Source organism: Petaurus breviceps, unplaced genomic scaffold (assembly GCF_028583685.1).
Source record: "Petaurus breviceps papuanus isolate PSGF00001 unplaced genomic scaffold, PetGlider_PUasm1.0 90594, whole genome shotgun sequence".
Taxonomy (NCBI): Eukaryota; Metazoa; Chordata; class Mammalia; order Diprotodontia; family Petauridae; genus Petaurus; species Petaurus breviceps.
In genome coordinates, this window is record NW_027187281.1 from 4,121,126 (window position 1) to 4,146,583 (window position 25,458).

Here is a 25,458-nt window from a genome sequence, read left to right on the forward strand (position 1 = left end):
GTCAGCCAGTGGGTGAGTTTATCCTTAATCAATTGTTTTTTCTCTAGTCCAGTTGATGAAATTATTGAATATAAAAGTCAGGCAACAGAAACAGCAAGGTGTTGAGATCTTAAAGTGCAGAGAACTTTCTACATCAGGGATTCTGAACCTTTTGTATCCCGGACCCCTTTGGCAGTCTGAAGAAGCCTATGGAAACTTTCTCAGAATCAGATTTTAAACGTATAAAATATATGGGATTATAAAGGAAAAGTTGGAATATAGTTATATAGTTTGTTAATATTATATAGGAATATAGTTATTTAGTTTGTAGATCCAGGTTAAAAAAAAAAACAAACAAACTCTGGCCTATATTCTATTACCCCTTCACAAGGAGAAGAAATTCTTCAGTCAAGCATGATAGAATTGGAGGGTAGCAAGCCATTGGCTCTGGCATAAGGATTGACTGCATCCTTGGTTCTCCTTTAAAAAGCAGGATAATACTCTCTGGGGCAGGGGTTTTTACTTTTTTTGTTCCATGGACACCTTTGATAGTCTGGTGAAACTTACAGGTCTTTTCTTAAGAATAATGTTTGTACGGGCGGCCAGGTAGCACAGTGAGTAAGAGCACCGGCTCCAGTGTCAGAACGACCTGGAGATCGAATCCCGGGCTCAGACACTTAGCACCCACCCAGAAACACCTGGCCATGTAACCTTGAGCAAGTTACTTAACCCTGATTGCTAAAAAAAAAAAAAAAAAAAAAAAAGAATAATGTTTGTAAATTCATAAAATACATGGGATTGTAAAGGAAATCAATTATATGTTTGGTTTTTAAAATATTGGTCTCCAGTTTAAGAGCCCCTGATCTAGGGAATAAGTGAGCAAGAGCTGACTTTGATGAACAGAATAACTCCTGTGAGTGGGGCGCAGAACCAGCCCTGGTGTCAGAGCTGTGCTACCAAGAAAGACATAGGAAGTCCAGTTGAGTGACTCACTCAACGGAGTGGGAGCAGCAGGGGTTATCACCAGAATGGAAAGACGTTGGGACCCCACAGGCCTGAGATTTGAGTTGCTTTGGCCACATATATTTCCTATTTGTTCCTCTCTAAGTTTGTGCTCACTCTTCTCGCTGACACTAGGTGTGATTGTGGGATGGTGTGTCTCAGAGTTAAGGGAAGAATTTTTATTACTATGGTTCTTAAGGTTCCATTTCAGTGTAGCATTTGCATTCTGGCCCTCTTTCCCTGAACCAGCATGGAACATATTCCCCTCACAGCTCTAGGATTCCCAGAGAGCAGGGGTGTGTATCTTCTCTCTATTTTTATCAGCTTGAGCCCCCACCAGCGATGTTTCCCTCCTCCCTTTGTTAGGAGTCTATGGATAACAGCCCAGTTCCATTTAATCACTTAATATAAATTAGCTTTTACAAAGGAATCCCTACTTCAAAGAGAGAATAAGAATAAGAAATTACAATCAGGATGCTCTCAGAAAAACCTGCAAAGATTTATGTGAACAGATGCAAAGTGAAATGAGAACTAAAAGAACATTATACACAGTAACAGCAGTATTGTATGATGATCTACTGTGAATGATTTTATTCTCAGCAATTGTGAAGGACTTATAATTAATGTTCACCTCCAGTGAAACAACTGGTGGAGCCTGAATTCAAATTGAAGATACTTTTTCTTTATTTTCTTTTTCTTTATTGGGGCTTTTTGGTCTGTGTTTTCTTTCACAGTATGACTTACAACAAAATGTGTTTTGCATGACTAAATATGCATAACCAATGTCAAATTACTTTCCTTCTTAATGAGGGGGAAGGGACTGGAGAGGAGAGAATTTTGAACTCAAAATTTGAAAAAAGAATGTTAAAATTATTTTCATGTGTAATTGGGAAAAAACGAAATAAAATATGTAGCAAGAAAAAAAGATAAACATTTCCCACATACATCCAGTGGGGGGTGGGGTGAGGTGTGTGGAGTGAGACAGGGAGATATTGTACTCTCTTCTACACCACCCCAGTCTCAATGGAAAGAAGAGGAGGCTTAAAACTGAGCTCAGTCCCCACAGAGCATTGATGCCACCAAGTTTACTTCCAGATACAGCAGGACTACTGAATGAGCATGTTGGGTCACAAATGTCTGACCAGAAAATCTCTCCTTGCTTCTTGGGGCATTGATGCTTCAATGCTGCCCGGGTTGCAAAACCCATGGACTCTGAGGGTTGTCAAGGCATAGGCCATACCTTTTGAAACTAACAAGGTGTCTGAGGTTCCACTCTCTTCACATAGAATAGAAAATAACAAAGATTGAAACCCTTTCATGTGACTGTGGAGGGGGTTGGGAGTGGGAATATGGAGAGCAGGAAGGAGAAGAGGACAATCATTTATTAAGCAGCTACTGCACTGTGCTAAATGCTTTTTACAAGTATTATCTCATTTGATCTTCACAACCACCCTGAAAGGTAGGTGCTATTGTGACCCTAATTTTATAGGAGAAAGGCAGACAGAGGCTAGTAAAAGTCTGAGGCTGAATTTGACCTCAGGTCTCCCTGACTTCAGCCCTCATGTTCTATCCATTGTACCACCAAGATGCCTCACAGGGCCATGTGGCCTTAGAGGGAAGAAGGCTTCACAGCATTTCCCCTTATACCATTGTCTCTCATACCAGATGCCACGAGTGAAGGAGTCCCCAGAGGAGGCTACGGGACACCTGGAGATGACGAGGCCTTTTTGAATGCCACTACAGTCAGTCAATAAACCTTCTTTCCAATAGTTGATGAACCAACCAGAACAAGTTATCCGAAGTCCACGTATGCTCCACAGTCTCCACAATGCAGTTTTCTTACATTTCGTTATGACTTTCACAGACACAAGCTCCCAGCTTCTCTGCATGGAGAGTTATATCAACCAAGAAAACTGATGGGGATCTATGCATGTGTCATGTCCCAGTTACATCAGTAAATGCCTTTCTTTGGGTTAATTAAATCTGTGTTGCTATTGTTCAGTTATTTCAGTTGTGTCTGACTCTGTGTTTCTATTAGGGGTTTTCTTGGCAAAGATACTGGAATGTTTGACATTTCCTTCTCCAGCTCATTTTACAGATGAGGAAACTGAGGCAAAGAGGGTGAAATGACTTGCCCAGGGTCACACAGCTAAGTGTCACAAACTGGATTTGAACTCAGGAAGAGGAGTCTTCCTCACTCCAGTCCAGCACTCTGTCCACTGTACCACCTAGTTGCCACCAAATTTTGTCTATTGACTAATTTTTTAAAAATAAGCACACTGATAATCATTCGATTATGGGCAGCTAGATGGTGGAGTGGATAGAGCACTTACATTGGAATTAAGAAGACTCATCTTTCTGAGTTCAAATCCAACCTGAAAGACTTACTAACTGTGTGATCCTGGTCAAGTCACTTAACCCTCAGTTGCTCATCTGTAAAATGAGCTGGACTAGGAAATGGAAAACCACTCCTGTATCTTTCCCAAGAAAACCCCAAGTGGGGTCACAAGGAATCACACATGACTGAAATGACTCAACAGCAACAACAGTCATTAGACCGTATACTCCTTGAAGGCAAGGACTGCTTTTGGCTTCTTTTTGTATCCTTAATATTTAGCACAGTGCCTGGCACATAGTAGGTACATAATAAATGTTTATTGATTGATAAGGGTTTGCAGGATACATATTTTGGGAATGAAGATTCATAGAATGCCTTATACTCAAAGTAGTCTCACCCTCCCCCCCCAAAAAAAAGTAGCTGTTCCGTAAAAATCTCAACCTGTACTGTGAGTTAGGGGGCATTCAAGAGGCGGTGCTACACATATCATTCTTCTTCACATACTCTATGATTTCAGTCAATATGACCTTCTACCTCTTCCTCAGATGTTGCACTCTAGCTCCCATGCCTTCAAAACTCAACTCAAATACAAGGCAGCAAGACAGCACAGTGGATAGAGCACTGTGCCTAGAGTCAGGAAGACCTGAGTTCAAATCCAGTCTCACATACTTGCTAGCTTTGTGATTCTAGGCAAATCTCTCTTTTTTTTTTTTTTTGGGAGGGGGGAAGGCAGGACAGTTGGGGTTAAGTTACTTGCCCAAGGTCACACAACTAGTAAGTGTTAAGTGTCTGAGGTCACATTTGAACTCAGGTCCTCCTGACTCTAAGGACAGTGGTCTATTCACTGTGCCACTAGCTGCCCCCAGGCAAGTCTCTTAATCTCTGTGTGTCTCAATTTCCTCATCTGTAAAATGGAAATAATAATAGCATCTACCTCTCTCAGCATGAGGATAAAATATGTGTAATATGCTTTGTAATACTTAAAGTACTATATAAATCCTAGCTATAATAATCATTCTCTCCTACATGTGGCATTTCCTGATTCCCCCAGTTAGCAGTGCTCCCCCCCGCCCTTGCCCCAGAATACCCTGTATTTATCTTACATTTGTGTAATGTTCTTTCTCCAGTTACAATGTAAATTTCTGAAGGTAAGGGTTACTTCATTTTTCTCTCTGTGTCATCAGGGCCTAACACAAAACACTAGGCACATATTAGACACTTAATAAAAGCTTGCTGATTTAGTGAGAGTGTCAGAGACAACACTAGAACCCGAGTTTCCTGATTCCCCGTTGAATATTTGCCTACTGTAGTATCTTGCTTCTTTGCATGATAAATTCATTCATGTCACATATATTTTTCTGTAGTCTAAGACAATGATATGCTCCTATCCCTCTATATATACTGACTGGCCTCACCCTCAGAGGAGGCAATAAAGTGTCTCCCTACTGCTCCCTTCCCCTTTCCTGCCTTCTGCCTCCTCAGCGGATGGAGGACAGTGGAGTAGCAGGTTAGGGATTATTTGGGATTTACCGAATGAGCAGGGGACAGTATTAGTCCTTGGCCTGGAATAGCTATGGACCTTTAGACAAATGCTGAGAATGAACCTAATAAATGCCCCGGCTTCTTTGCCCAATTCTACCGGCATTATCCAGACAAAATATCTGACTCATGTGGAACAGGGGGAGCAGTCAGAAGAAGAGGGTAAGTGCTGATGCTCCAAGAACCATATGCTTGTCTGGCCTTCTATAATCTTGTAAAGATGATAGTTAAGTACAGTGGAAAAAATGCTGGACTTGGAGTCAGGATTATTGTTATTACGGTTCAGTCATATCCAACTCTTCATGACCCCATTTGGGGTTTTCTTGGCAATGATACTGGAAAGGTTTGCCATTTCCTCCTCCAGCTCATTTTACAGATGAGTAAACTGAGACAAACAGGATTAAGTGACTTGCCCAGAGTCATATAGTTAGGAAGCATCTGAGTCTGGATTTGAACTCATGTCTTCCTGACTCTAAGCCCAGTGCTCTATCTACTTCCCCAACTAGCTGCCCCAGAGTCAGGAAATTACTTGAGTTCAAATTCAGCTTAGATATTTGCTAGCTGTGTGACCCTGAGGAAGTCACTTAACTTCTGTAGGACTTACTTTCTTCATCTGTAAAATGGGAATAATGATAGTATCTCCCTTCCTGGGGTTGTTGTAAGGCTAAAATGAGATAGTAGTTGTAAAGCACTATAAATATTTAAAACTTTAAAAATTTAAATATCTCTATAAATTATAGTTATTATTATTATTATAGAGGCAGCTGGTGGAGAGTGTTTAAAGCTTTGGGCCTGGAGTCAGGAGTTCAAATCCAGCCTCAGAAACTTATTAGTTGTGAGTCCCTGGGCAAGTCACTTAACCTCAAGTTTGCCACAGTTTCCTCCACTGCAAAATAAGGGTCATAATAGCACCTCCCTTGTAGGGTTGTCGAAAGAATAAAATGAGATAATTTTGTAAAAAGCACTTAGCACAGTGACTGACATGAAGTATAAGTATTGTATAGCATGTGTTAGTAAATGCTTAATCCCTCCCTCCCCCTAAAACTATCAGTCATCTAAGAAGATCCAAAGGAAGCTGTTGGCCCATGGATGAAATTCTACAAAGACTGCTGGCAATGCCCTAACTCTCCCACAGAAAGCACGTGTGCAAAAATGTCAAGTACACAGTCTTTGGCCACCTCTACTCCCATGTTCAGACCCCTTCTGTCTCAGTAGGACATATCATTTAGGTCTGCCTTCCCTGAGCTCTAGATTAAACTAGGGATGTCAAACTCAAGGAAAAATGAGCACTGCTAATCTGTGTGTATCGATTTAATTTTAAAATGTGATGTTGTCTATGTTTCATTGTGTTTTTATTCATTTTGTTAAGTATTTCCCAATTACATTTTAATATAGTTGGGGGAGAAGGGATGTTTAGGAGTGTTGTGGGCCTCTATGCCCCCTGCTGGCCAGCACCAGGTTTGACACCTCTGGCTAGACCTCTACTGCATTAAAACTTGCCAAAACATCCACCCTTCTTTCAATCCTGGCTTTTGAGACTAGTTAATATGATAAATGAATTATATTAAGGTGGTAATGATTTAGCTAGTGTGTTACTTTTCTCAGGTAACAACATTTGCATTAGAACAGGTGTGTCTCAGAAACTTAATGCCTTAACTCAAAGCACTTGCTCTATATCTGGAACCTTTAGGTACCTTGACCACGCAGTGAAGAGTGGAGGAAGGAGTCATATGGGGGGGGGGGGGGCGGCATTATACCTCACATCACATGTAGGCCTGGTCCTGAATGCTAGGAACCATTAGACTCATAAGATCATAAAGGAACAGCAGGAAGACACATCAGGGGACATCTACTCCAACGCCACTATTTTTTCAAATGAAGAAACTGAGGCCCAAAGAAATTGTGGCTTGTCCAAGGTCAAAAGAGTGAATTCGAACCCTTGCCTTCTGGCTCTAATGTTCCTTCAACTGTACCAGGTTGCAAGTGCCATTTAATTCTACCCCTAGCATCAAACTGACTCAAGGTTATTTTCCTTGGTTAAAGTGTAAACCTGCTCCCTCTGTGACACAGAAAAGCATTGTGACCTTGAAACACTGGCCTAATAGAGACTTTTATTTGCACAACCCAATCAATTAATTAGCAAGCACTCTGAAGATCTTACTACTTTCCAGGCACTGTACAAAGACAAAAATGAAGCTGACCCTGCCCTTGTGAGCTTACATTCTCATTAGGAAGAAAAGAGTACTCCCCTCACGCTCAAGTATTTATAGCATATACCATGTACAAAATGAATTCGAGGTAGTTTGGGGAGGGTGCAGTAGTACCTGGGAACACCAGGAAAGGATTAATGAAGAAAGTGGTCCTTGAGCTAGGTCTTAAGAGAAAACAAGTCCAAAAGGCAGAGGTGAGGAGGGAGTGCATCACTGGCAGGGGTTACAACCAAGTGCAAAAGTATGGAGATAGGAGATGGAGTGTCTTCCAGAATCAGTGAGTAGGAACAGTAATATGGCTGGATTACAGAGTGTGAGGAAGTAGAGTATAAGAAGATTAGAAAGGTAGGAAGGGGACATGCAAATGTCAAAAAGGGAGATTTAAATGTCAAGTGAAGGAGTCTCCTTAGACTTTCCCATCATGCTTTTGCTGCCTTCTCACTCCTTCCCTGGAGAGCCCCTACTGCTATTGCCAGATCTCTTGGAAGCCTCCACTTTGAGAAAGGGCCCAATTCAATTATGCTTCAAAGCTCCTGCCTGCCCTTCCACTACTCCCTGCTTTTCATGTGTTGTCTTCCCCCATTAGAAGGCAAGCTCCTTGAGGTCGGGCATAGTCATTCTTATTGCTTATTTTTGTATCCCCAGTGCTTAGCACAGTACCTGGCAAAAAGGAAACATCAAATAAATATTTGTTGACTATATTTGATCTTTGAGGCAATAGGGAACCCTTAGAGTTTTTTGAGTATGGAAGTGATACAGTCAGACCTTCACTTAAAGATAATCATGTTGGGAGGTATGTGAAGGATGGATCAGTGTTCGGAGAGGCTTAGGGCAGGGAGAGTGGTGATTTATTATTTTTTGCTAAGACTAAATATCTGCTGACACTATGGAAAAGAATATGAATATAAACAAGGAAATGGAAAAAAAAACTTGATATTTAATTTAGTGTGTTAACCAATACCACAGAATGCAAGTGAGCTAAAGAAAACAGAACTTTGTGAAGATTTAGGTACATTTCTGTCAGTGGCAACTTGCCAATTCAATTCCAATAAACCAGCATTTACAAGATATCTACCCCGAGAAAGCCACTATGCTAGGTGTTGGGATGCTAGTATTTCCTAAACTCCAAGATGTGGTATCTAAATTCAGCAATGAAAAGTCCTGCTATCGAGTGGCATCCAAGAGATCTGGAGAACCACCAGAACCTTAAATGCCTAGTGATTAAAATGCAATTTGAGCTCCTATTGCTTTGTTGAGAAGCATCAAGGAAGTTCTGCCAGGCCTTCCTTAAGAATGTGTTTGGGATTCTTTACACAGCACATTACCCTGGTAGGTCTATTTTATACAAGCTGAATCCTGGAAATTGGTCTGCTTGGTAGTCTAGCAAATAAGGCATTACACATTTGTCTAGCTGAGAAAAGATAAAAGCATGAATCAGCCAGGGTGAAATGTGACCAAAGTTTGGCAAGGGGTTTCCAATAAAAATAAAAGGCCTTAAATAGCTGAGCAAGCAGTTTGCAACACTACGGGGAGACAAGTACACTTGGGAATTTGAAATGAAGAAATGTAATGATGAGTGCCAAGTCTCCAAAATGGCCGTTCATCTTACAGGAAACCTAACAGTTTAAGACATTCAGAATCATTTTGGCCACTGATGTTTTTCATTTGCACAAAGGGAATAACTCATGAATAGGCTTGAAGACCAGACCTGGATGAAACCCAACATGTCTGAGAATAACATGTTACCCAAGAAGAGGCAAAGGCCAGAGTTCTGTGTAGAATCTGCAAAGACAGAGAATCTATTGTTTTGTTCTGACAACTGCCAAGAAACCTCTTTTAACCCCGTTGCAAATGCTCATCCCCCAAACATTAAGCAAGGAACTTCATCAAATGATTTCATTGGTGAAACCTCCAGACCGGGTCAGATCTAGGCAAACTGAATTGGAAAATATTGAAAGTTTAAATGGAAAAAAAGGGAAAAGCAAAAGGATAGAAGCTATTCTAAAGAATCTAGAAAAGTTAAAATGAACAATTGAGACAGTGTCTCATGTTCTGAGGCTCCTTTCCTAACTTCTCTCACTTTAGAGACACAATTAATCATGCGTATATACCTTGTGTTCATAGAATCTGCTCTGGATTTCAACCAACATCCTGAAATGAGGCTGGATCCCTAGGAGACAGGCTTTTCTAAACTCTTCTGTTGTTTGTCCCAAAAATTTTCATTGTCTTCTCAAGCAGAGGAATCCTATCCACTCCTGGTACCAGCTAGATTCAAGATATTACCATTCTTGATGTCCTAAACATCTGTGGCACCACTTGGATCTGGCTCTATGCCAGAATGTATCCCTGCCAGAATGGTCTAGTAGAACAGCAGATCCTGATGAATTATCACCATAGTTATCATCAACAAGCCAGGGTTACAATGATCAGTGAGAGTAAGCATTGTGTGTGAATAGAGTGCTACCGGTCATGGAGTCAGGAAGGCCTGGGTTGAAACCCTGCTTCTCTGCTTATATGGCTATGGGACCACAGGCAAGTCGCAATCTCTCTGAACTTCAGTTTCCTTATCTGGGACGGTAATAATACCTGTTGAAGCAACCTCAAAGTTGTTTTGAGGCACAAATAGGATTTGTGAATCATCTAGAAATCTGAAAGTGAGACATATATGTAAATGGCAGTTATTGTTATGATTAATCTAGTGAGGGGTGGGGAGCCTACAACCCCAAGCCCATGTGTGGCCCTCTAAGTCCTCAAATTTGGCCCTTTGACCTAACCCAAACTTCACAGAACAAATTCCCTTAATAAAAGGGTTTGATCTGTAAAATTTGGACTCAGTCAAAAAGCCACACCTGAGGACCTAGAAGATCATATATGTCCTTGAGGCCACAGTTTTCTCCACCTCTGATCTAGATACTTGGGTAGTAAGATGAAGTCCGTACCTTAATGGAGATCACAATTTTGTTCTGAATAAAATGGATAGAACAAAAAAATCTAGTCTATGTTAAATGCCAACTTAAGGGACAGAGATGGTTAGTGTTACAGGAATTTTAGAGGAATGAATGATCATTAAAGACTGAGGCAGTGACAAAAGGCTTTGTATTAGTGATGAGTCTTGAAGAAAGGACAGGACTTAGACATGGAAGGTGTGGGAAAAGATTTCTGACAAGGGAAATGAAAAATGGATTAGGGATGTTTAGGGAACAGTGAGTAGAAAAGTTTAGTTGAAGACAAAATTCAGCACCCATTTAGTGTAAAAAAACAACAAACACTAAAAACCTTAAGAGTGAACCTTCTTTAATATAAACAATAGCTATTTAAAATCGAGAATTGACATAATTTGTAAAGGAAAAATTCAGAAATAGAAAAGGCCATTTCATCATATACTAGTTCAGAAGTTATGCTTCTCAGAGCTTTTATCTTCTGCACATAAGCAGACTCCACCTTGAGACAAAGAGATAATATATAATATAATACATTTCTTAATATATTCTTATAGTAGATATTTATATATGCATATAGATAATATATATCTGTATAGATAATACATGCCTGTTTTATTATATTATATATATTATATTCTTAAGAATATATATAATCCTGTCCCAGCCTAGGAAAGAAATCTGGGCTTGGCCTGTTCACAACTGGTGGTACAGCACAGGGTGCTGGGCTTGGAGTCAGCACCTACCTCACAGGGTTGGGTAAGGATCAAATAAGGTAATAATGTTTGCAAAGCACTTAGCACAACAATGCTGGCACACAGCAAGCACTTAATAAGTGTTTATTCTCTTCCCCTTCCACTTCTCCTTCTGCAGGAACCTTGGCATGCCCTGCTGATTAGATGCCAACCTCCTAGTTGCCTATGGGTCTCCTTTTCTATTTTGGGTCATGGTTATTTCTAGCCCCCAATGACATTCTCCTTTGATGTCTTACCATGCTATGGAGGACATCCTGGGCCAGCAGGACCTCTGACAGATCCAACCAAGCTGGAAGGGATATACATACATATATATACATACAGCCATGTAGACATATATCTGTGTGTATGTATATGTGTTACAAACACACACACATATACACATATATGTATATGAATATATTAAGAAATATATATAACCTCTCTGTCTCAAGGGGAGAGTCTGCTTATGTGCAGAAGATAAAAGCTCTGAGAAGCATAACTCCTGAGCTAGTATATGTTGGGATGGCCTTTTCTATTTCTGCACTTTTTCATTACAAATAATGTTGACTTGGGGACAGCCCTGGAGTCAGGAGGACCTGAGTTCAAATCCAGACTCAGACAGTTAACACTTACTAGCTGTGTGACCTTGGGCAAGTCACTTAACCTGAATTGCCCTGCCTTCCCCCCTCCAAAAAAAAAAAGACAAATAATATTGACTCGATTTTAAATAACTATTGCATGTATTAAAGAAAGGTTCATTTTTATGGGTTTTTAGTGTTTGTTTCGGCTTCAGCTAAACTTTTAAACTTTCATATATATGTATATGTGTATAATGTGTATATATATATCATATTAATATATTATCTATATATTTTTCAATATGTTCTATATATGTATGGATAGATAGATAGATAGATAGATAGATAGATAGATAGATAGATAGATAGATAGACAGACAGACAGATAGATTTATAATTCTTACCTCCACTTCCTGGTTCCTCCTCCCTGGAAGACATGTAGACCTAGAACTGTTCTTTGAGGAACTAGATACAATTCTGTCTTCCAGTCTAAATTCCCCTCAGACTTAGGTGAATCTTACTTTTCACACCTCCACTTACTATCTGCATAACCTTGAATACTTTAATTCTCTGAGCCTCAGTTTCTTCATCTGTCAAATGGGAGGATTGGATGAGATAATCTCTATACTCCCATTCAGCTCTAACATTCTATATGAGAATTTATTACCTCCCATGTAATTCCTGTTTTCAGAACTTCCTGGTTCTTAGTTCATTAGTAGAACTAAAATAATACTTTCCAAAGGGATGCTCTTAACAAACCTGATTCCTTCATAATTTCCCTAAAGAATGAATGGCTTTCTAGACTCTAGGTGCCACTTCTATATGGTCTATTAAGTAAAAATATCCCAGTTTCTCCCAACAAAGGTAAGGATGAAGCACAGTGGGAGCCCTTAGCAACCAGAAAGTTGCATTAGGGACCTGAACATTGTAGGAGAAATAAGGGGGGAAGTCATTAAGACACAGGATGACTCTGAAGATAAACTTTGTCTACTTTACATTTTTGTCTACAGGCAAATCTGTGAATACAAATGAGAGAGGCATAGTGTTCCAATGTAGGAGGTAAAAATCTCACTGTACTGTGCCTTAATAAGAACACACCCTGGAGCATTGATTTAGTTCTGAGCATAACATTTTAAGAAGGATATTGAGTCAAATGGAGCCAAAAGAGATCAAAAGAGACTGAAGATCATGACGTACAAGGAGTTACAGGGAGGCAACTGGGGATGTTTAGACCAGAGAAAAGAAGTCTTAAATGGACCATGATAGTAATCTTCAATTATTATTATTAGAAGGGCTGCCACCTGGAAGAAGGGCTAGACTTTTTTGTAGCCTCAGAAATTAGAATGAAAAGCAATGGAAGAAGATATAAAATTAGAGCTATCTGAAAAATGAAATGAGCTACCTCAGAAGACAGTGGGTGTTCCCAGACCTGAAGTCTTCAAGTGAAGGCTGGGTAGTTGCTTGTTAGGGATGTTGTAGGAGCAATTGTCTGACAGGTATGGGTTGGATTAGACCACTTTAGAGGTCCCTTCCAACTCTGAAATTAGGTGGTTCATTTAGGAATGAATACCTGGGGCTTTATCACAGCTACTGGAAGTCAAGACCCTGCAATGTAGAAAAAGGCATCTGACATGTAGGCTAATGTATTCATGGGTCCCACTTAAAAAAAGATAGAATGAAATCATGGAAACAATCAAAATTTCATTAAAGAGAATGAGGAGAATAAAACAACATACCCAAATTTGTGGGATGCAGCCAAAGCAGTAATTAGGGGAAAGTGTATATGTCTCTAATTCACATCAATAAAATAGAGAAAGAGCAGATCAATGAATTGGGAAACAACAAAAAAAACTACCCTAGAAAAAGACAAATTGAAAACCCCCAATTAAACACCAATTGGGAAATTCTGAAAATCAAAGGAGAGATTAATAAAATTGAAAGTTAAAAAACCATTCAACTCATAAATAAAGCTAGGAGTTGATTTTATGAAAAATCAATAAAATGAATAAACCATTGGTTGATCTAATTGAACAAAAGAAAGAAGAAAACCAAATTACTATTATCAAAAATGAAAAGGGTGAATTCACTACCAATGAAAAGGAAATCAAAGCAACTATTAGGAGTATTTTGCCCAATTAAATGCCAATGAATTTGACAATGTAAGTGAAAGGGATGGATATTTACAAAAATATAAATATTCAGCTTAACAGAAGAAGAAATAGAAACAACCTCATCTAAGAAAAAGAAATTGAACAAGCCATCTATCAACTCCCTAAGAAAAAATCCCAAGGGCCAGATGGATTCACAAGTTAATTCTAACAACATTTAATGAACATTTGATTCCAATACTATATATACTATTTGGAAAAATAGACAAAGAAAAGGAGTCCTTATCAAATGCCTTTTACAACACAAAAGTAACAGAATGTCCATAGGGTTATCCCTTTTGGCCAACTTTTAACTGTTGAGCCTGTCCTCTCATAGTCGGGTTGGCCACTAGACAATAAGCTTATTCTATTGCCTGGACAATACCTGGAACCCTTTGATTGTAGTAGTAGTAGTTTGAGATCTGGTACAGATCTCTTTCCTTCCTATTTTTTGCTATTACTTTTCTTGAGATCCTCAGACTTTTTGTTCTATAGAAAGCCTTTCCTGATCCCTTTTATTGCTATGCCTCTCAAATTACATTGTAACTACTTTGTATTTATATTTATTCTGTACATACATATCTGCGTGTTTCTGTAACTGTATCACTCTGTTATCTATCTATCTTCCTGTCTTCCCCATTAGACAATAAATTCCTTGCAAGTAAGGATTGTTTCATTCTTTGTACTCACATTTTCAAAGCCTTCTACAATGTCTGTCAAACTCGGTGCTTAATAAATGCTTGTTGAATGATTGGCGAGTCATTAATTCACACTTGATTAATTCAATAAATTCAGAATTTTAGAGCTGAAAATTACTTCAAAGTCTATCCAGTTCGACCCAAATAAGAATCCTCTCTCCTCTGCCTGACAAATAAGTCATCCAACTTTTGCTTGAAGACTTCCATCGGGTGAGTTCCCCACTACTTTATGAGGCAGCTGATTCTACTGCTGGATAGCTCTTATTGTTAGGACATTTTCTTTGCATCAGATCTAGTTTTGCCTTTTTCCAACTTCAGCATATTACTCCAATTTTGCCTTCTGTGGCCAAATAGAGCAAATATAATCTGTAACAATATAGCCTTTCAACTACTTAAAGGCAGTGATAATGTCATCCTCCCTCCCCAGCCCCAGCCAAACCACCTGTTCTCCAGGCAAAACATGAAGAGTACTTTCAACTGATGCTCATGGGTCATGAATTTGAGGACACTCCTTGGCCTCCTTGACATTCCCCAGTTCATTGACATCCTTCCTAAAATGTGGTACCCAGAACTAAATCCATTACTATGTGTGTGGTCTGACCAAAGCAGAGTATTCTTGGATGCACTACCTTTCTTAATGTAGTTTGAGGCTGCATTAGCTTTTTTGGCTACCATACCCTGTTATTGACTCGTTGAATTTGTATTCGGTGTTCACCCGCAACAATTTGATTTCTCTCCTGAAGGTTGGGGAGTGACTTCCAGTCAATACTAGATGCTTTATTCCTATTAGACCCCTAAATGAAACCAGATCTTCTCTCTGAGAGGGGATTTGATTTTCTTTTTCCCTTTTCTCTATTGGATTGAGGTTGGCCTTTGCAAGCACCAAGACCACCACTGACCTACAAGAATTATGTAGAATCAGGCCTATTTGTTAAATTGTGCAGTCAATTTGTTGGTGAGTAATCCCTGGACCCATGAACTAAGGTAATCATGGAGAGTCATGATAGAATATTAATTTTCACGTTGTTTAAGAACTAACTCATGGATTTTGATGAGACTATAGTAGTTACAAGGCATTGGGGAAGAAACTCAAGGAGAACACGCTTGAGCCTCATCAAGTCACTAGAAAACTATGTAGAATTGGAACTATGGATACATATTCCACACAGCACCCTAACAAACACTTATATAACATTTACTATGAGCCAGGCACTGTGCTAAGTGCATTAAAACTTATCTCATTTGATCCTTACAAAAACTGTAGGGGATAGGTGCTATTATTATCCCCATTTTATGAATGAGGATACTGAGGCAAACAGAAGTTGTCACTTGCCCAGGGTCACACAGCCAGACAGTGTCTGAAGTCACTGAATGCAGATCAGCCCTAATGCTCTGTGCCCTATGGCGCCACCTAGCCACCCTTCAGAGTAAGTATGAATTAGTGAGGTTTTATAGTTCTTTCTAGCGTTCATTCTCTGCCTCAGTTTCTCTTCTTGCCAAATGGGACTAATGCTGTCAACTATCTTTCTTTTTTTTTTAAGTAATTGGGGTTAAGTAACTTGCTCAAGGTTACACGGCCAGTTATTTCTGGGTGTGGTGCTAAGTATCTGAGCCCGGATTTGATCCCCAGGTCATTCCGACACTGGAGCCAGTGCTCTTACTCTCTGTGCTACCTGGCCGCCCCTCAACTATCTTTCTTACAGAATTTTGAGGGTTTGTGAGTTTTTAATGGTGCCGAGAGAATTTCAGGTACAAAATGAACCTCTTATTTCAGAAAGTGTGATTATTTGTAGAGGAAGCTCTTTTACACATTATAGAAATTTGAAAAGTATAAGGGGTTCAATCTAAACTGATTTGTGAATAAATCACTTATTAAGGATTGAGAGTATAGGGAGTACAGGTCAAGTGCTTCACTTATACAATGGAGCTAATGACTTTAATTAACATTAAGTGATCCTGTGCGACAGTTTTTGCACATAGGAGATAAAACTCTGATGGAGGGTCTCACAATCTAATTAGGACAGATGGATGAGTGAGATGAGAAAACTCATTAGTCTGTGAAACATCCACTATAAAACAGCCTCAATTGGATTTAAATGAGATAATTGGATTTGAAAAATTAAAAGCTGCCAAAATTAGCTTGTTCTGGGGCTTTGTAATCAATTTGAAAGTTGGAACTGTTTCCCTAAGGGTCTATAAGCAATTTGCCAGGGACCAAGCAGTTAGTTGAAGGTATGGGAGCCAGTCCCTGGTTTTAGGCTCAATGCCATGTGGTCACTGAATCCAGCGTTGGCTTTCCTTGGATTTTACAGGGGCTTATGAGGGATATGCTTTGTAAGGCCTATATTTCCTAAAGAAGAAAAAAAAATGAATAAAAATTTCCATTTGGTCAGTTTGGGAGGGGGACAAGAGAGAAGAGTGAGGAGTGAAAGACAGCATCTTTCTAGGTTCCAAAGCACCAAATCATCTATTGAATTAGAAGTGGCTACTGTTTTCCTTCCTATCATCTGCCATTGGAAAGCTAATAGTAATCTCTACTATCCCTCTGTCCTGCCTTAGATTTATTTTTGAAATAAGGCAGACAAGACACCAAGACCTGAAGAAACTTAAAGGTGTTTGTATGGACTAGTGTTTTTAAAATTCACAATGAATGCTAATGAGCTCTGGTGGAAAAGAGGCAGCTGTGAGGTAGGAATGAGCATGCTTTCTTTGGATTTGGAGGCTAACCTGTTCTGTCACTTGCCAGGTGGGACTGTGAACAAATAATTTCATCTCTAGGGGCCTCAGTTTCCCATCTATGATAAGTCCTGTCCACCTCACAGGGTTGCTGGGGATCAAATGGGATCATGTAAATAAGACACCATGTAAATATTTTATTATTTTTTTCTCTTTTTTTTTTATTCTGAATTCAACAAACACCAAATGAATTGAGCTTTTCCCTGCACCATGTGAAATAGAGAAGACTGCACACAAATCACTTGCTTTTCTTTTAACATGTATAAATAATTCAACATGTAACTTTCAAAGTTGTCCTGCTTGCCTGTGATTCCTTATGGCATTCCCTCTGTTCTTTTTCTCTTCTCCTTTGGTGAGGAGGGAGTTGGAATCCTATGCCTAGACTCTCTCCCTCTCACTTCTCTCCCCACGCCCCCCCCAAAGAAAGAAAAGCAAAATCCTTATAACAGATATACATTATCAAGCCAAACAAATTCCTATAAAGGCCATGTCCAAGAAGGCATGTCTCATTCCGCCTCTTAAATCTATGATTCACTTATCATGAGGTGGGTAGCATAGTTCTTCGATGGTCCTCTGGAATTGTTGTTGACCTTTGCCATGATCAAGTTCTCAAGTCTTTCAAAGTCTTGGTTTGCCTTTATAATATTGCTATTGTATCATTCTTATTGTATTAGTTTTGTTTCTGCTCAATACACTCTGCATCAATTCATACAAGTCATCCCAAGTTTCTCCAAAACCATCCTATTCATTCTTTCTCATGGCACAATAATATCCATACAACATAATTAGTGCCACTATTATTGTTAAGGAATTGCACAGTTCAGACTTCCAGAAGCATTGATTAAAAAAAAAAAAACACAACACTAACTGGCCCTAGGAAAAATTGTACCAGTGGTCATTCTCAAGGCTCTTTAATCCCTCTTTAAAGCAATCCCGATTTTATTTCCCCTACAGGAAGGGGGTGTGGTTAGCATCTATTCTCTTCAGTAGTTCTTTAGCCTTTCACAGTTTACTCATGAAATCTGATACAGTGAAAATGGTTCTAGATTTGGAGTCAGAAGACTTGGGTTCAAATCCCCCCTTCAACACTTACTATCCACATGTCATTGGGCAGGTCACTTAAATGTCTCCAACCTTCAGTTTTCCCAGCTGTATAATGAGGGGTTGAACTAGATAATGCCTAAGGTTCTTTCTAGCTCTCAGCCTTTGGGATTCTCCTCTCCTGAGGGCCCTGCTACAATGAGGCTAGCTCACCTGATAAAATAGGGTGCTAAGACATTAAAAAGTAACAATGGCTAAAAGTTAGCTAGCCTTCCTCCCTGCAAATCTATCCCAGACACCTTTAGAAGTCAGTCTTATTAGGTTTTTTGTTTGTTTTCATGCTTTATTAAAAGTATAACAGTGGATTGAAGACAAGTATTTGTAAACAGGTCTATGAAGAATTACGTCTGAGGACAAAAATCAGAACTTTGTTCATCTACTGAAATACAAATCCTTTAAATGCTTGTGATGTGAAATTTGAGTAAGGAAATACAATAGGATTTCATTCCCCTCCCTCTATAAACTTTTCTATGTAAGATATATTGTTACTGCTACTATGCTTATTCTGCCCTAATCTGAGCCCCACCCTTTGTCCCAAACTCTCTTACCCCCTTAAATATAAAATGGAAACATTTCCTTGAAGTCTGATATCCTTCAGTGTAATCTGTTTTATTTGACATAAGGCATTTGGGACAGTCATTTTTTAATGAATTCCTGCCTTTTAGAACTTAAGCAACAATTCTTTTTTTGGGGGAGGGTTGGGGAGGGGGGAAGGCAAGTCAATTGGGGTTAAGTGACTTGCCCAAGGTCACACAGTTAGTAAGTGTGTCAAGTATCTGGGGTCACATTTGAACTCAGGTCCTTCTGACTTCAAGGTGGGCTCTCTCTTCACTGCGCCAAGCTGCCCCGCAACCATTTATTCTTTTTTTTTTTTGTCTTTTTGGAGGGCAATTGGGGTTAAGTAACATGCCCAAGGTTACTTGGCTAGTTTTTTGTGTGTGTGTTAAGTGTCTAAGGCCAAAACCGAACTCAGGTCCTCCCGACTCCGGGGCAGCGCTTTACTCACTGTGCCACCTAGCCGCCCCTGCAACCATTTATTCTTAAACTCACTTTTGCAATAATGCCCTAAAATATCAAACTCTTCCCTTATGGGCATTTTAAGCAGTCAGCAATTTTTTAGATTATTAATGTCCAAGGAGATCAGTCCCTTCAAATCCATCTTCAAGTATACATACTTGAATAACATCATTAATTGCAGTATAATATGCTTAAAGACCCTCAGTGACTCATGATTGCCTACTGGCTAAATTCAAGATCCAGCACTCTCTGATCCCAACCTAACTTTCTTTTTCTTTGCTTTTTTTTGGAGGGCAACTGGGGTCAAGTGATTTGCCCAAGGTCACATGGCTAGTTTTTGTGTTAAGTGTCTGAGGTCGGATTTGAACTCAGGTCCTCCTGACTCCAGAGCTGGTGCTCTATTCACTGCACCACCTAGCTGCCCTCAACCTAACCTTCTAATCTCATTTCCTACTACTCCCCAACACAAATTTTCTGCTATTCAGTGAGCTCACTCTGTTGCCATGTTTTTACTCCCTCTTGTTCCTTCCTTCCTCTCTCCTTATAGCAAGGCTTAGGGAAGAAGGTGTCTCTGTCCTCAAGTATTTGAAACATTTATAGGATCACAGCTCTAGGGTCAAAAAGAATCTTAGAGGTCATTTAGTCTAAATACCTCATTTTGCAGTTGAGGAAGAGAAAGCCCAGAGATGTTAAGCAATTTGCCTGAAGTCACACAGGGAATGAGCTGGGATTTTAACCCAGTTCTTCTGACTCGATATCTAGTGATTTTTTCCCCACTGTACTCTGCTGGTCATCATAGGCAAGATATTTATTCTGTTTGATTTTAAATACCAGAAGTAAAAAAGAGACAGATTCTGGTTCAGGGTAAGGATGAAGATACTGGCCAATGACAGCCCAGTCTTAGGAACGTGTGCAAATGTCAGAGTCTGGCAAGCCTTCCCCTCTAAGTTTGTCCTTATATGGAATGAAGAGGCCTGGCTCTCCACTTCAGAGAAGAAAACAATCTTAAAGGGACAGCTCCAATTCTATCTTTACTGCCTGGCTACTACATTTGAGTGTCTATAACTGCTATGAGTCACCAGGTGAGGAAAGTGCTAGGGAGAGCTATTCTCCCAATCAGGGTCAATATGAAATCATGAGTTTGTGGTCTTGTTGCTTCTCTCTCTTGTATTTATTCTTTCCTCCTCTTAGAGAAAGGTGTATTGGATGTGACTTCAAAACATAGGAAGTGAGCCACCAGAGGTCCAGGAACTGAAGTTCATGCCAGAGTTTTCCAGAAGCAGTCAAGTGAGCTAGCAAGGCCATGAGAAGTGACCTGCTTGACCCATTCCAGAAGGAGGCTGACTGAGACAACGTCCTGCTGCAGCAAGGGATCAACTCCATCCATTAGCCATGTCTGATTTGGAAATAACTTGGACTTTGAGCCCTGGGGACTGGGATCATGGAGAAGAGAGTGTACCTCATCCCACTCCTCCTCCCCCCTTTTTGTACTTTTATTCTTGCTATGTATCTTCTTTATAAATGCATAGTTTATGAAATCCATTTGATGTTAAGTTGGTGAAAAGATAACCTGTGTGCTAATAAATAGTATCAATTATATCATGAGAGTATCAATAGTATCAATTATATTCATGAGAGATTAACTGGCAGGATGATACTGAAACGATAACTGGTAACTAATAGGGGGTATGGGGCAGCTAGGTGGTACAGTGAATAGAGTACTTGTTCTGGAGTCAGGGAAACTCATCTTCCTGAGTTCAAATCTTGGCCTCAGATGCTTGCTAGATATGTGACCCTGGGAAAAGTCACTTAACCTTGCCTGCCTTAGTTTTCTCATCTACAAAATGAGCTGGAGAAGGAAATGGTCAACCACTCCAGCATCTTTGCCAGGAAAACCCCAAATGGGGTCACAAAGAATCAGACGTGACTGAAAAAGACCAAACGACAAAACTTATATTGTAGCACAACAGAATGGGAGCTCTAGTTAATAGAATTAAAGAAAACCCTCACAACATTTCAGGGGTGTAATATAATGCCAAGGAAAGGCAACTTCCCAAGGTTCAAAATACCAGCATAGGTGCTCTCCATTTTATTCAGTGACCAACCAAGAACAGAGAAGATCAAAACATGACATCATTCAAAATACAGCATTTACTAAGTGTGATTAAATAATCTCCAAGTACTACCCTACCCCAGGACCTTGCATTCATTCAATCAATTACAAAGTCCCTGTTCTAAATACTACTCTACCCCTAGGCTGTACCTTCATTTAGTCCACCACAAAGCCCCTCTTCTCAAATGGAGATTAGTTTCCAATCTAAGTAAAGTACATTCATTTGTTCAACCATAGAACACAAAAAGGTCAAAAGTTCCCCACCCCTGGATCACAATTGAATCTACCCCAGAGTTACATCAAGTTTAAGCACAGCACTTAATACCCAAATGGAGGTCTTTTCTTCATCTTGACACTAGGCAAGTTCTCAGCAATCTTAGTTCCTGGGGAGACAAGGCTTAGCAAGGCCACAAGATACATTGCCAGCCTCTTCATTAATTCATCCTCTGTCTGCAGAACAGTCCTAGAACCCCTGAAAACATTAGCAAAACCCTCTCCCAGGATTTCTGTAAACATACAACAAGAAAATCCTTCTTCAGGGCTTCTGAACCAACAGAAAGGTTCCCAGACCCCTGCAACAACAGCACTGTCCTTCACCAGTGGACAGTATTCACTCTCTGTCTGCAGGACAGTCTCAGGAGCTCTTAGCCAACAGCCAGGTTCTAGGACTTCTTCAACAGGACTGTCTTTCACCAGTGGACAAATCTGGCAAAACAACATCAAAACAGACAGACAAAGTACCAGCAAAACAGCCATGTCTCCTCAGTCCTTGGCCGCTCTGGGGGCAGGTCTCAAAAGTCCAGAGCAATTCAAAGTAGCCCTCAGCAATCCTCTCAGTCTCTCTCTGCCTCCACGAGTGTGCTGCTTCCAAAAAGTTCTTCTGCCTCTCTTTTGTGTCTCTCCAAATCTACGTCACCAGCTCCTCCCAGTTCAGGACTCTCTTTTCACATCAACAAGTCCATCCCACAGGTGGGATTAACAAGCTCTGGGTTTTAACACAATCAATTTGAAAACCAAGCCAATACATGGGAATCTTTATATTCCATTACTATCACAAGGGGGTACCCCCAGAATCCTGAGAGGGAATTAGCCTTGCCCTAAGAGACAAAATTCATCATTGGAGGTGGGAGTTGAGAAAAGGACCTCTCAGAGTTTATAAAGACTACATAAGGAAAAATTTCCAAACAATTATAATAGTCTAACACTGGAATAAATTGTCCTGGGAGACAGTGAGTTCTTCAGGTAGGGGTTGGACTAGATGACATCTAAGGTCCCTTCAAATCATAATATTCTTAGGTATACTTCCTAAATGAAGCCTCTATGAACATGCTAACACAGTAATCTCTCCCTTCTCTGAAATTTTATAATCTGTGTCATTCTTTCAGCACTTAATCATAAGCAGTTGTGCATTGTTACTTAACTTTTCATGTGTATTTATCTTGTCTCCCCACATATATCATATGCTTCCAAAGGTAGGGATTTAGACTTAAACTCAGTATATAGTCCCACAGGACCTAGCATAATTGTTACAGAGAGAAGGTGTTCAATAAATATGCCAGATGAATTTGTTGAATTTGATGAATAAATGGAGTAAATTTGCATTTTAACAAGGCCTTTAATGTCTCAGTAGCCATAATAATAGATTATTTTTTGTAGCTTTTAAGTCAATCCAAAGTTAGGAAGTAATGAAAATTTAAAGCAGCTGGGCAGTCATGTGGGAGAGACATATTTGGGCAGATATCCCTCAGGATATCTATTTTCATTTGTATCTATTTTGCATACTTATAGGATCAGTCCTGGCTGGCTCCCCAAAGAATCACAGAATTTTAGAGTCAGAGTTGGAAGGGACTTCAGTAGTCATTTAATCCAATCTAAAAAGAATTCCTACTCCAACCACATCCAACAAGCTTGTACTTGAAAACTTCCAAGGAAGATAATCTACTAGGCAGCTCATTTCACTTTGGGTAGAATTATTACCATATTTCCCTGATAAGAAGACCTATCCCGAAAATAAGCCCTCCCCTTACTGTGTAAGATTCCTCTAAAATAAGTCCTCCCCCGAAAATAAGCCCTATTGAGATTGCTACTGTAGTGAAGGTGATCCCCTGTGCTACACGCTACATTACGGTACCCTCTGTATGCACCGCCCCCCCCCCCATGAAACGCACGCCACGCTCCAAGCTGCATCCAATCAGAGCTGCAGCAGTGAGTGCGTCATCCTGTTCTTTATTGAATTCATTATTGAATAAAGGTAGATTTTTTTTGTTCACATTTACCTGTTTATTAAAATTGCTGTCAATGTTCATTAAAATAAGCCCTCCCCTGAAAATAAGCCCTCTGGTGTTTTTCTGTAAAAAAAAATTAATAAGACAGTGTCTTATTATCGGGGAAACACGGTAGGAATTGAGAAGTTTTTTCCTGATATCAAGCCTAAATCTGGTTTTTAAAAAAATATTATTTAACTTCCACTCATTATTCCTGATTCCTCCTTCTGGGACCAAAGAAAACAAACCTACCCTTTCTTTCATATGACAACCCTTCAAATACTTGACATATTTTGCCCCGTGGTCTTTTTTCCAGACTGAACATCCTCACTTCCTTCAGATGATCCTCAAAGAACATAAACTCTAGGCTCTTCTCCATCCTGGTTGCCCACCACTGGACATTCCCCAGCTTAGTACTTTCCTGTTTAGACTCTGGTACCCAGAATTGAAACCAATACTCTAGATATGGTCTGACCAACTAGATTACAGAGTAGCTATCAGTTCTTTATTTCAGGAAACTGTGCCTACTTTAATATTTGTTGTTGTTCAGTTGTATCTTGATCTTTGTGACTCCATTATCTTTTGGGGGTTTGCATATAACTCTGCTACCTCATAGCAGAGTTTTTTGCAAAAAGGCTATCCACATCTAGAGAAAGAATTATGGAGTCTTAATGCTGATTGAAGCAAACTGTTTACTCTCTCTCTTTTTTGTTTTGTTTTGTTTCTTCTTTTCCATGGTTCATTCCATTGGTTATAATTCTCTTAACAACTTGACTATTGTGAAAATATGTTTAATGTGAAGGTATATGTAGCATCTATATTGAATTACTTGCCATTTTGGGGGGAAAGGTGGAAGGAGGAGGGTGAAAAAATTTGAAACTCAAAAACTTGTGGAATTGAATGTTATAAATTAAAAATAAATAAATTTAAAAGAAAATAAAAGAAATGATGAGCAGGATATTAAGTTTACAATCCACTAAACCCCATACTTATTTTTTTCTTCAAAGTGCTGTTGAATCATTCTTTCCTTCTCCTGTACTTGTGAAGTTGATTTTTTGAGTCCAGGTAATTAATTTCTCATAATGCCCCAGAAACCTCTTCATCCCAGAAGATCTCTCCAACCCTGAAATTTACATCTCAGAAGTGTCATTTACATAAGGGCATGCTGGTAAATGGTTAACAATCTTTTCTCAAAAAAAAGTACAAAAGACACACTTTTAAATTTAATCTGAATTATTAACATTCTCCATCACTTTTTAAGCCTAGACAATTAATAAAACAGTAAATCAAGCCCTGATTTGGAGCATTTGACAATTTCTGAGATGTAAAACACCCGCAATGAAAATTTAACAATTGACTCTCAATTGTTGAGAGCTGACTCCAGTATAACACTCCTGCCTCTACCCCTGAAGCATCTTCCTCAGACTGGATAGCTCTTCTAAGGACCTCCATTTAAGAAGGGTAGGCCCTCCTTAGACAGTCTGACTAGCCATATATTTTATTTCTCACCAGGCTGTATTCTGTTCTTCTCAACCATATCCCTGGGCCTGATGCTTTCATCCCTCTCTCTCCACTTCCTTAAGTCTTTTCCCTTTGGAATGTAAGCTCCTTGAGGGCAGAGACTGTCTTTCATTTTGTTTGCACCTGCATTCCTAAGATGAAACTCAATGTCTGACACACAATAGGCAGTTAACAAATGCTTTCATAAAATTTTTTTTAATATTTTACTTTTTCCAATTACATGTAAAAACAATTTTTAGCATTCATTTTTTAAAGTTCTGGGTCTCAAATTTTCTCCTTCTTTCCCTCCCTATTCTCTTCCCTCATTGAGAAGACAAGCAATTTATACATGTGTATCATGTAAAACATATTTCTTTCCATAGTAGTCATGTTATGAAAGAAAATACAGACCAAAAAAAAAAAAACCCAACAACCCCAAAACAACCCATAGGGGAAAAATGTAAAAAATTGTATTCTTTGATCTGCATTCAGACTTCATCAGTACTTTCTCTGGAGGTGGATATAGCATTTTTTCATCCTAAATCCTTCAGAATTGTCTT

At 39.4% G+C, this 25,458-nt stretch overlaps 1 long non-coding RNA gene across 1 annotated transcript; it reads left to right on the plus strand.

Annotated features, from left to right (window-relative positions):
- The first annotated feature begins 4,740 nt into the window (after positions 1 to 4,740).
- Positions 4,741 to 20,563, plus strand: LOC138142592 (uncharacterized). Its single transcript, XR_011163480.1, has 2 exons — positions 4,741 to 5,020; positions 20,213 to 20,563. It is a non-coding gene; the product is annotated as an uncharacterized lncRNA (long non-coding RNA).
- The last annotated feature ends 4,895 nt before the right edge of the window (positions 20,564 to 25,458 follow it).